This window comes from Alligator sinensis, unplaced genomic scaffold (genome assembly GCF_000455745.1).
Source record: "Alligator sinensis unplaced genomic scaffold, ASM45574v1 scaffold2399_1, whole genome shotgun sequence".
Classification (NCBI taxonomy): Eukaryota; Metazoa; Chordata; order Crocodylia; family Alligatoridae; genus Alligator; species Alligator sinensis.
Window position 1 is genome coordinate 25,701 of NW_005843735.1, and position 12,360 is coordinate 38,060.

Below are 12,360 nucleotides of genomic sequence, written 5' to 3' on the forward strand. Positions count from 1 at the left end.
GGGCTTTATAAGGGCCAGGCCCTGCCTCCTACAGGCAGCTGGCTCTCCTTAGTTGCCCCGGCAACCCGCAGCTGGGCTCGTTACCCTGGCAACCCTCAGCTGGGCTCCTTATGACCTGCCAGGGCTCTGTCTCTCTCCCTGGCAGTTTCTCCTCTCTAGGAGCAGAGCACCGAGGTGCTCTGCAACATGTATCTAAACAGTGCATAAAAGCCAAAAAAATCACACATACAGAACTATATGTTAAAGGGTCCTCCTTTTAGAAAAGCCAGGGTTGGACCCTAATCGGGGGAGGGAGGTATGGGTTTGGACCTGAAGTGGGGAGGAGGGGTGAAGTGGGGTCAGACCTGACCTATTTTTTAGTACCATTATAAGCACTTCTAACCATCGCCACATCTCTGCTAGAGGCAAGGTGCTACAATTGTTGTGTGTATTGGACAATCATAGGTCATCTTTACACATGCTCTGGAGTGGGTGGGGAGGGGCAGGGGTGTTTAATTCGAGTGTCTCCCAAGGTCTGAAGTACTCAGTGTCGTGTGCTTCAAAATGATGGTGGTAGCGCTTTAACTAAAGCTTGTTGGGCAAGCATTAATTAAAGCGCCCTCACCACCATTTTGAAACTCGGGGACACTGAATACACGTGACACGGAGGCTGCGGGAGCATCCTAATTAGAACCTTCCAGCAGACTCGGTTAATTGACTCAGCTCTGATGCACTCTAATTAGAAAGCAGAGGAGCAGGTATTGGGCACGTGCACAGGTGCGCACAGAAAGGCAGGGCTGGAAAGGAGCTGAGGTAGGATCAGGTACCTGCCTAAGGTAGGATTTCTCTATCCACATTGTGTGATATAAACCCACTGTCTAGTCTGTTAAAAAAAAACTATAGTCAACCCTGACACAACTACAAGACAAAAAGCCCTGAACTGCCATAGATAAAACAGGCGTGGGGGGTGGCAGAGCGCTCGCTGCCTTTTGGTTTGAGGATTGTTATATTGTGCTTGAGAGACTCAGGGAAGAGGGCCATGCTCCCCTGCTACAGATGAAGAGAAATCCTCCACAGTCCATACTAATTAACCAGGGGGTCAAAATCCTTCTTGACTCCAAATATGTCAAGTGGTCTGACCTTGACAAGACCCCAGGATATTCTGGGTTGAAGCCCCAGCAGGACACTGGCACAGGCCAGTCAAATCCCCAGCCCTGGCTGCAGGCAACACCCAGTGGTTCAGAGGAAGGAAAATAACATGTAGCAGCAGCAAAGGAAAACTATTTCTATTTATGACCTGAATCAGTGAACTGTCTGAAGGCTCCTATCCACATGCAGAGAGCCTGCTCCTACATGCAGTAATTACAGTGAGTTGGAGCAGACTGAATTAATAAAATCTGCTGGAGTATGGAAATAACTGGGCTCCAGCAGCCTCCAGCATCACGTGTATCAGTGTTTCTGTGCTGAAAAATGGCAGCAGGGGGCTTGAAACTAAAGCTCAGAGCTGAGCTAATTAAAGCCCCCCACCCCAACACACGCACACATACACGCACACACTCCACAGCCCCTGGAGCACATCTGTAAATGCCCAGAGCACGTAGGGAAGGGCAGAATGATTCAGGAGCACAACTGCTACGGAAAAAGCCTTTTAAAAAAACACCTGCTCCACTTAACAACCCTTAAAAGAGGAGCAGCAACATACAACTTAGTTAATTTTACATGATAAATAATGAACAGTGTTGCAGTGCAGTGAAAAGCCTTTAAGAATTCACAAATAACTCAATACCAGTAGATAGATGCTACCAAACTACCCATGAGATACCCACTAAAAATTCACGTAGGCAAACCTGAGAGTACAGAAACATCCAACACTGATATTTTGAGTGACTGTGTCTGCCAGTTTCTTTAAGATAAAATTTCAGAAGTCAGAGTAAGATAAAATCTGGATTCTGATAATCTGCAAATACACAGTTCAATGGATCTCTATTATGACCCTGTGGAAATGCTAGCCATGTGTGCATTTGCTTCATGTTTCACTTGGTTTCCAGCAGAGGTGGGTCACTGGAGGCTTTGGATGGCAACTAACCTGATATATAAATTGCTGATTCCTTCTCTCGGTTGAGGAGGCTGTTCCTGACCCAACACGACAACTTCTGGTTTGAATGTCCCTTTATGACAAGAGAAATTTCTGTTTCAAACAGGCCTTTTGCCTTTTGGGATTTTATTTCAGAAAGTGATGGTATATGATGCCCCTGGGCATTTCTCCACAGCACCTGGGGCTCTGGGTACCACTCAGCTGATCGACATGTCACGCGGATCCCTCCAGTCTGGTAATCCTCCACAGAGATGATAGGATTAGAGCCTACAGCTAAAAAAGAAAGAAATTATATTTCTTAAATCTATGAGTCAATTTTGCAAAGGACTGTTGAAATCTTATTCCTGCTCTGAAGCATTCCCAGATATTGCAGAGCAGGGTAGAAATGCTATTACCGACTATAGAGCCTAGATATTCCCGGATGTGACAGCTGAGAAATTTCATCATCGAACAGTCATTGAGCCAACGAGAAATTATGGTAATTCAGATCTGATTTTGGTAGGTAATGCAGGCTTTATAAAAGACTGTAGGCTTCAGGGACTGAAACACCACAATACAAAGTGCAGAGTCTGGACCCAGCACAAGCCTAACTTATTCGGTTTGCGTTCTTGCCATAAGCAAAGTGCAGCTAGTTGACAGTACTACATGATAGTGTGTTTTTATTGACTGAATACAGTAAGGCAGACAGGAATAATCATTGGTTGCCAGTAAAGATAATTTTCTGCAGAGCTACAAAGTATGGCTATAGCAAAAGTCCTAAAAGACTGTTTCTCAGTAACCACAGAATGAACCTTTGCAGACATGACATCTAGCAAAGGAAAGAAAGCAAATGGCATGTCCAGCAGAAGCAGATCATATTAAAAAGAGTGCAAGGGCTTAAAGTAGGTAATCGAAATATATTGTATTATTGCTTTATCTTATAGTAATGATCAATGTAACTAAATTTATTGAATATTGTTTTATAATAGATATTTGTGTTCAAGCTTCTTAGATGTAAAAACAAAGCAGACTCGTCAGTGAAAACTCTAAATTAGGTGAAAGGAAGAGGATAAGAAATCCTCCCTTCCCAGAAGTGTACATTTCTTAGGAACATAAATCCCAACCAGCTGACATCATCCAAGTGCACAACAGATTGGTTCAGTTCACCTTCAAAAGTTTTCATGAAACAATGACATTTGAACAGAGACAATCAGAGAAGAGTTAGTAGATTATTAGAAGAAGCCAGCTTTAAAGTTAGGGTAAAGGCTGGAGGGAAAAGGGGAGGGGGTTGCCCCCCATGACTGAGTGGTGGTAATTAAGGGGATGGTAGGTGTACCTTAATTCCATGTCTAAACTTGCAAAAGAGGTCCTGATCACAGGGTAGAGTCTTGTCTCTCTAGAGGCTGACTGGTTACAAATTTTGCTAAGAAAGGCTGATTGTAGAAAATAATCCTGGGAACTGACTGACTACAGGTTGACAGGGTTTAAATGAAATGGAAAAATAAGCAAATTAGGACTGTAACTGAGGTATGGGACTGCAAAGGAGAAAGGTTTATCTTAGGGGAACAGCTGGACTTTTTCAGTCTAGCAAAACTGAGGCAGAAAGAGATGTATTTGCTATCTGTAACTATATTGGGCAGTAAATATGACGAAGGAAAAAGCAGTATTTAGTAGGGCTGTGCGAAATGGCACCATTGTGTTTCACTTTCAGTTTCGACAGGTTGAGGGAACAGCGTTCCTTTTTGAATTTCATTTCGACTCGAAACAGCTGTTCTTGTCCGTTCCATCGAAACAGAAGGGCTGTTTCGATGCTGTTTCGATGTTTCACTGGGGGCGGGGAGTCAGCTGTTTCGACCTCAAAATGAGTCGAAACAGTGTCAAAACAAAACACTCGGTGAAATTTCCCACAGCCCTACTATTTAGGCTAAAAGACAATGTTGGTTCCAGAAAAAATGAATATAACTTGAATGTGAATAAATTTAGGCTGAAAATTAGAAGGCCCTAAGCACTGAGAAATCAAGAGCAAAGAAATACTAACTGCTTTGAGATGTTGCTTAAAATTATTAAAATACTGACAAAAATTGAACTAAGTTTTTGAAATGTGAAAATGGCTAGATAAAATTGAAATACAGTGACTAATGGTAAAATAATTCATACACAGGTTCCATGAAGTTGGCATATTTTGAAAGAGAAAAAACCTGAAAACCATGCAGAGATAAAGAGACGCAAGCCACTGACCTGCTACCTTCAGTCCTATTACAGCTTCTTCGCCAGCAATGCCATCATCAACAAAACAGGTGTATTGCCCTTCATCTGAAGGCCTGATATTGAGAATCCTCAAGGAAACATTTCCACGTGTGAGACCATCTTTCCAAAACTCTGTCCTTGTCTTGTATTCTGGCATCTGTCGTCCAAACTGATCTCTCCCATCGCGGTACAGATGAACGTACTTTGTGAACTCAGACCGGAACCACCGCACTTCCATGTTCTCAGCGCTCATGTTGGGGGACAGGCGGCATGGCAATACGATCTCTTCCCCCACAATGGCAGTGACTGGCTGATCAGGTCCCACAAGTGTAAACAGGGCTGTAAAATGTACCAAAAACACCCCAGAATAAGCTCAGAAGTAAAATGAGAAACCCAAGATACTCAACATGAGATGGATATCCACCTGGCAGAGTTTCAGCCTGGACTGGGAGAAGGACAAATAACTGAAAACACAGGTTTAAAATAGAAAGGGCTGAGCAACTCAAACTGCAACTGACTGCCCAAGCTAAGATATTCAGTGTCTGGGAATGGACAGAATATCCTGAATAAGTACAACATCTGTATTTCTTGTAATAGAAATGTCAACATTTTTCACAGGACATTTTCTGAACATTGTATGCCATAAAATGTATTGGTGCCTTGATATTTTAATCACATTTTGGGATTAGATACAAATATCAAATCATTGAAATGTCATGTAAAAGAGAATTTTCCCTCTCAGTATTGGTTTTGAAAAGCAGTGGAAAGATGAGAAGGAGGATGTTAGGATACTGTGAGAACGAGGAACATAGGAGCACACAGAAATATGGAAACATGGTCGGGTGATAGATAAAGAGCTATTCTTCTGTATGCTTAGGGAGAAAGAGAAAAACTTTAATTTTAGATGTATTTATTTTTTCTTCCCACACGATGATGTTAATACAATCTGGAACTTCTCACAGTTTCTTTTCCATTTTCCGTAAAAGACTACAATTGGTGCAATGTGTTAATAAAAACTAAACAAACCTTTCAGCAGCAGCAGAGGACACATTAATATGGAGCAGATACCTACCTGATTCCACCTTGGAAATATGAAAAGTAATGAAGAATGTGAGAAAACCAGGCAGCGATGTGCAGACTCTGCAGATTTGACACGATGAGGACAGCATCTTCTTCAGGGAAACGTGATCCAAAAGCACAAGGGGATGGCAGGAAAGAATTCACCTGGAGAACATTGAGCGCCGGTTATCACCTTTGTGTATTGGATTAAATAGCAGGAGGACAGCATGTACAAGTATACAAAGGGAACAACCTTGGTTTCAATAAACTTATGAAAGCGTAGACTTGAGGCAGTTTCTGAAACTGAAATTCCACAGAAATTCGGAAACTGAAACAGGAATTCCAGGGTTATCCCGCGTAACTCCCTCCCCCTTGTCCCCGAAATGAAAAATCATGTGCTGTGTCAGGTGATGATAAAGAGCTTTCATTACATTCATAGTTTCATAGTAGCTAGGGTCAGGAGGGACCTAAACCCACCCCCCCCCCCCCTGCCACAGGCAGGAATGAATACTGGGTTCACAAGACCCCAGGTTTAGAAAGCTATGCCTGGAGTGAAAGAGAAGGAGAGAGAGAGAGATTAAATCAAGTGTGAGGTGTAAGAAGTGGGCTTAGACAAAAGAGGGAGAGAGAGAGAGTTGGGGTTTCACTACCGCAAGGTTCCCAGATGTTTGTTGACAGGCAGACCCCCAGCACAGTCAGTGAAGATAGTCCAGGCAGAAAAGGAGAAGGTTTAGCCCCAGGGGAACTGGTGCAGCACTTTGGATCCAAGCACCAGGACAGAGGCTTGAGCTTGGGTGGGGTTTTTAATGGGAAATAACTATGGTTTAAGGGAGAACAATAGATTTGTTTATTCTGGACCACAGGAACTGATTATTCCTGGCTCTGGGCAGTATTACTCAGAGGGAGCTCACAATGCAATTTAGACCATGTTAAATGAATGAGATCTAGAATCATAATACTGTGCACTGTTAAAAAAGAAAGCGTGGGGTCCAGATACAGTTACATGCCAATATAGCTGTTCAAGGCAACATGAGACCTGTCCTCTTCAAGATCTTCAGAGTATTGCATAGATGGCTGTGGCAAAAAGTGGTGAGTGTTGAACAGAACTGCATTGGGAGCTTATTTTGGAGATGGTGTTCTGGCACGTCTGAGAGTGTCCAACAGTTTCGCAATCCTTCACTATTTTCAACAGGCCAAGAAGCCTAAAGGAGTTTCACTCGCAGACAATGATGTAATTATCCCAGGGTCCTAGTGTTAGACCGTCTGGTGGGATAACTCATGGAAAACAAAGACTTATCAGAAAAAGCTGCTGAGATATTCAGCTTGGCCCTGGAAAGGGAAGTTGTGGTTTTGACAAAATGGAACGAGCGGAAATTTATTTTAGTGCCAGGTGTATGAAACGTAGGTGCCTGTCTTTTCCCATCTCTGATGTAAATGAGACTGGGGGAAGTTGCTATAATCTTGTTACTCCTTATCCAGAGGGGCTTAGGTGTGTTTCTCACTGTATCTTCGTTTCCTTTTGTAAGCTTTTCTTCTGATCAGTTCTGGTTCGGGGGGCGGGCGGAGAGTCCTCCGTGAGTCAGACAGGCTGGGTGCTGTGCCAGGGTTTTCCAGGAACACGGAGCTGACAGGTAACAGAGTCTCCTCAGCAGAAGACAGCATTCAAATTGGGTGTCTTGTACCTTGCTGAAGTGCTCTAAGTACTGAACTATTGGAGGGTCCCATTGGCAGCCCCTTCTCCATCCAAGCTTTCAACGACATATTCGGTTTTTGAAAGAAAAGGTATAGATGCCTAATAACAGGGGCTGGTTCAGGACTCTCTCTTGGTGCAGGTGGATGCCTCCTTGCAGCCCTGAGTAAGGCACCTAAACCTGGGAGAGGAATATGCTTTACCACACACCTGTCCCCCGTATATTTCTTTATAACCTCATTATTCTTGCTTTCTTTGGATCCCATTATGACACGACTCATGGTATGTTAATAACTTTTGGGGGAGGTGGACCTCAATTACTTCAAATCATAAAATCTATACTCCCTGCTTACATTATTTGAAACTCTGCCCCCATGAAGCTCATAAGAAGAAACAAGCAGCAGATGAACAGATTCCTAGAAGGGCTCTGTTAAGGATATCATTAGGATATAGGCAGTAAGGGCTTGGCCCCAGAGTCACAATCCAGGAGATCAAGTACAGGTAAGGTCAGGAAGAAAGGGTCCCAAATAGAGTCAAAGGGTGTGTCCACACACGCAGGCATGTGTGCTTGCTTGCAGCAGCTAAAATAAGAGAGTCACAAATTTGGGCAGGGGATTTTCGCCTTAGCACAAGTGCCTGAACATATACTTTGGTGTGGGGCAAGTTGTGCCACTTGGGGCAAACTGACCCTACCCAACTCCTCCCAGATCTGCAGCCAGGGGGAGCTGTATAGAAAACTGCCCTGGCAAGCGGGCCAGGGCTACTTGCTCTTAGGAGATTCTGGGCCCTGGCCAGGTGGTCTCTGGAGACACGACCCCCTGTGCCAGCTGGACAGCTGAAGCAGCCCTCACCTAGAGTGGCCTCTGTACCCTGTACCCACTGCAGCAGTCTGGCAGTGGGGGCTGCTGCCTGGCTACGACCTGCTAGCACCAGCGTCAGCAATGAGCCTCAAGGCTGCATGCCGGCCAGATCTGGACGGGGATCACACGGCCACCTGGGCTGTGGTATGGGCACTATAGCAGAGTACTTCCCAGGGATGATGCCTAGGTCCAGGTCACGCTGCAGACTTACACCACTCCCGTTTTCCCCGCGCACTGAAGCAGCATGCTGGGGCAGCAGGGGCACCATAGAGATGTTTTGGCTAGATGCCAGCGTGTCTCTGGAGGACCCAGCTTCCACTTGCATCAGGACATGCTGCAGGACTGTGCCTTGCACCGATTTTTTTCCCCAGGTTGTTTTTCTTTTGTTTTTTTGATACCTAGATTTCCATGAACTGGTTGTCAGGGAACAAAAGTCTGGACTACAGTCTGGAGCAGAGGGGAACCAAGGAGCCAGCAAGGCAGTCTGGAGTCTGGAACAAGGAGCCAGCAGAAAGGAACCAGCAATTAGGAATCAGGAACAGTGACGAAGCCAGAAAACCTGACCTAAGACACGAGGAGCTAACAGGCAGGACACAGGGACTGGGAAACCAGGGAATCCAAAGGAGCCACTAAGAATAAGGAGTATTTCCAAGGGTAGCTAGATAAATAGACATCCATACTATTGTGTAGGCTGCTAGAGGCTGAAAGGGCTCCTGCTTGTAAGTAGGCAACCATGCCAATGCAGGCAGCTGGAGCCAGCTGGACTGCTATTACCTAGACCCACTGGGTAACTAGAGCCAGCTGGATGCAATTTAGTAGCCTCCTTGCTGCTCTGACTGCTGACAAGCTCTTAATATACACAGGAAACTTAAGTGAAGCCCTTCTAGGCATTATGGCCACTACCTGTCTCTCCTTTTATGCTTTCCCTTAATTATGGCGGTGGAGGTGGGATACAGAGATGCAGTGGGGGACTGCCTCTGCTTCCATCCTGCCTCACTTGGGTGAATTCTGAAGAAACTGCAGGAGAGGGGGGGAATAGAAAGCTCAGCTTTGAGGCCTAATACTAAGGAGAGTTTTTTCAGTTTGGTGGTGTTGACAATATAGTCAGCAAGGCGGAGATGGAGAGAATTCCTAGAAGGAGGCTCACTAGCCATACACACTTATCTTGCCTCTCTACCAAGCTCTGCCCCAACCCTCTCTCTTTGCACTTTATCAGGGAACCTGGCAGACGGTCTTCATTCTCCACTCAGCACTGCGGTACTACGATCCCTCTTTAGAGCCCAGGGGAGCTGAGCACAGGGGTAACTCATTCCACAGGAACCACGGTCCTGATATGGCATCTGTGTCTGCCGAGGTCTCCCACAAATCTCAGTTGCTTAGCACTTCTCTTTTCTGCCTTATCTTCTGAACTTTGCTTGGGGAATCTGTCTTGAGGTAAATAGACCTCCACTGGCACAATGAGGTTCTGAATTCGAGCTCAGGGTCCTGATGCGTCTCAGCAAAACCCCCCTCATATTATTATGGCCTTAATAATACTACTACTTAAAGCACCCTTCACAAATACTCTTAACTGAACATCAGTCTTACAAACAATTTCTTATTAATTAAAAAATAACATGCTGACCTCAACAAAATAACAAGCAGGTGGATAAGCTAGAAACAATGAAACAACAACAACAGCTGTAGTAGTTATTGAAAAAAACCCAAAAAAACAACTATGAGAAAAAGAGGAGATTTTTTTTTAAGTGGGGAGACTAAAATGAGCTAGATAAGAACCTGTTTCTGCTTCTGCTTCTATACCCTGAGGCTGTCACAGCAAAACCTTGCAAGCCTGACGGCATGGCCAGAAGATCTGAGCTTTCACAAATGGAATTACAGCTCATACATAAAAGCATAATTCATATAGAAGTAAAGAGAATTCCTTTCTGCGTCTATTTTATGAAGATGGAGAGAAATGAGGAAAATGATAAAACTGGGAAGAGAATCCCAACGGAGGAAGGGAATTTTACATTTTATTCTACTTTTCTCAAGTGAACAGAAGAGGTAGTGCTGTTTGAAAGATAAATTTGGGTCATTCTGGCAGAAAAAGGAAAGAGTGATAAAAATAGTTTAACTCCACCCCCCACCCTACCATTACTTTGTAATTCCTAGTCATTAAAACAAAACAAAACAAAACAAAAACCCTATGCTCCCCACACCCTTTATACTACTTATCCTTTTTTATCCTATGTTTTTCCTTTTTATCGGTCATCTTGGTCCACTACCAGATTTTCTTTAAGCAAGGAAAAATCTTTTTCTAAAGTTTCATGTCAAGAATAAATATGAAGATTTTCAATAAAGCCATACAAGTAGAGAGAAAACATTGACGCTCCATGCCAATAATGTTTTCAGCAAATGGAAATCTTGTTGTTCTGAAAACACAAGGAAAACTACACAGGAAAGAAAGCTGATACTACAACTTCCCATATCATGTTAATATTTCAGACACATTTACATTCTGCAGATGCCCATATGTCTTTGGGTTAGACTACAAATACTAAACATTTCATTCAAAATTTAAACAATGTCTGTGAGTAAATAAACTGTGAAGTACATGGCATTTGGCATCCCACAGGGATATAACAACCTAAGTAGAATATCGACGAATGACCAAAGTGTAAGCTCACCTACCTGATGAGACCTGGGTCATAATAGTTTCAAAACTGTTTCAAGATCTTCATTTTCTTTCCCACTTTCCAATAAATATTTGCTGCTCTCTTCCCAGTTACTTTACATTCCAGTTTTGGAGCTGTCTCTCCGAAGAGTCAGATACCAGACTTGCCTCTTACATTGGGTTTGTGGGTCTCCTTCTCTCTCTCCCTTCAGTAAGTTTGAAAGTGAATGAAGAAAATTGGCAGTTGAGTCCCAATTAAATTTTGCTCAGGGTGTAGAGGTATGTAATCATCTTAAAGACATATCTATAATCCCAATGAGATTTATATTTTTTTATTCCCATAAGAGATGAGGCTTTCCCTCTGTGTCCACGTTGACTTTTCTAGTAGATAGTAAACCTTTCTTTCTCATTATTCGCATTTACTTGTCAATAGAATCCGTGTTTCCATGGCAGCTCCTGCATTGTCTCTTGACTAGAAGCCTGAATCATTTTAACGTTCAGACTTTGTAGCAGTAAAACAGGGCACGTTCCTCAATTAAAAAAAAAACTCTTACAGAGCCAAAGGATGTCTTGTTTATCTTGTTTCAGTTCTTGCTATAGAAAGATAAGAATAAAACAAACAAATGATTTTATAAAGTGCAAAGTACATAATATGTATCTGAAACCATCTTGTAAGAGAGATGCCTTTACTTTTAATGAAAAGTTGATCACAGCTCTGCCAAATGGCAACAGCATAAAATCTTTCTTGCTATTGAACCACATATGCTATGTATTCTTTGTATATTTTGGTATTTATACTAATTAATAGTATTGTTGAGCCCCACCTCAAGTCTGGGATTGTGCCCGGTATACAAAAGCCAATAAAGATACCAGGGGTGAAAGTATAAAGAAGATTTATTGCTAGCAATACAAGGTGCAAGCGGAATAATTTCACGTAACAAGCACACCGATTCTTAATTCTAAGCATCTTTTATACAGGAGTATTGGACCTTCATAAGCATTCTTGTTTGCTAATTGGTGATAAGGGAGTGACGCAAGGAGTTCTTTACTGAGTATGTCTCTATACCTGTGTTTTAGCTATGTATCTCATTTCCATACATGTATGTTTCATTAGCATACTTTCTCCCCACCTAGGGGTGTGATTCTCAATATTTAAATCAGCTCTTTGCCCTAGTCCACTGATTCTGTTTTTGTTTTCAAGCCTCCTTTATCTAAGACTGTCTCCTCCTTATCATTGCAGATAGGCATTAGTTACATAACAGAAACTTTTGCTTGGGCTTTGTATAGTGGTTTCTAGGTCAAACCTGACAATGGGGCTGTGTAGTGTGTTGTCTGTTTAATAAACCTGTTATTTTGAAACCCCGAGTTGGGTTTTTGTCTGTTTTCTGACTGTTTCCTCCTTGCCACCGCTTATCTGCCCCCCCAAGCTCCCAGGTTTCTGCCCCAGTTTCTTTCCTGGCTGTCTCCTCCTTGCCACCAGGCTTTTTCCCTTGCACCAGTGACCTTGAGTAACCCTGGTGCCATTTGACCTTAAGTAAACCCAAGCCTCAGTTCCTCAGCCTAGCTTCTCTTTAGTCCACTGGTTCTAATCCCGGTTCCATCGACTTTCACTCCTTACACTTTCTCTCTCACCGGTGCCCCAAACACACACATACATACCGTACCATCCACGTTAGGAACTCACCTGTGTGTATGTGTAGGTGGGTGGTATGTGGCGAATTGGTGAATATTCATATATATTTCATAGATTTCATAGATTTCATAGACATTAGGGCTGGAAGGGACCTCGGAAGATCAT

At 43.3% G+C, this 12,360-nt stretch overlaps 1 pseudogene; it reads right to left on the reverse strand.

The window, feature by feature from the left end:
• LOC102382367 overlaps positions 1–11,180 on the reverse strand; it is a 24,131-nt pseudogene extending 12,951 nt beyond the window's left edge.
• Between the last annotated feature and the right edge of the window lie 1,180 nt (positions 11,181–12,360).